Source organism: Sinocyclocheilus grahami, unplaced genomic scaffold, assembly GCF_001515645.1.
Source record: "Sinocyclocheilus grahami isolate Dianchi unplaced genomic scaffold, SAMN03320097.WGS_v1.1 scaffold7.1, whole genome shotgun sequence".
Lineage (NCBI taxonomy): Eukaryota > Metazoa > Chordata > Actinopteri > Cypriniformes > Cyprinidae > Sinocyclocheilus > Sinocyclocheilus grahami.
In genome coordinates this window covers 3,325,899-3,326,578 of record NW_015505186.1, presented here as the reverse complement: position 1 = coordinate 3,326,578, position 680 = coordinate 3,325,899, and positions in this window count along the sequence as shown.

Below are 680 nucleotides of genomic sequence, written 5' to 3'. Positions count from 1 at the left end.
TCTGATGTAATTACCTCAGCACTCTGGGCTCATTAGCTCTGTCCGCCTCACACTCACTGTTTGTGTTTCTCATTTACTATAATGAGATGGATATGAAGCGTCTCCCTCTCCACAAACCCTTTTACTTTCTTTTTTGCCCTTCTTGTTCCCTCTCCATTGTCTCATGGCTTCTCTGTTGGTTTATTGTCGCATCTGTGGTGTTTTGATAAGGCAGGTTTGCATTGTGCTGGAACGAGGCTTTCTGGCTCTCCAGCCACGTGACTGTCAGACTCGCGCTCCATCAAATATTCACCTCGCTTGTAAATTTTCACTTACACACATTTGGCTGTTTGTTAATTAAACCTATCATCTCGTTGCTGCATGTCCTCTGCACCTTGTGTGTGTGTGTGTTTGTGTGTGTCACAGTGCTCATTTAAATAGTCTGAGAAGTAAAATCTATGATAAGATTCAGATGCCTAATATCACAAGGCACAGACACAGTAAACAATTTTTTTTACTATGTAAAATGAGAAGCAGTACTTTATGGCTTTTTATTCGTTTTTATGCTTTTGTGTTTATCTGTAATTCCATTTGCATTGATCTTTTTCCTTTTTTCTCTTTATTGTCCCACTTTTTTGTTACAAACAGTAGAAATCAAAAACACAAAAGACAATGCTATAATCATCTGTTTTATAAAGGAA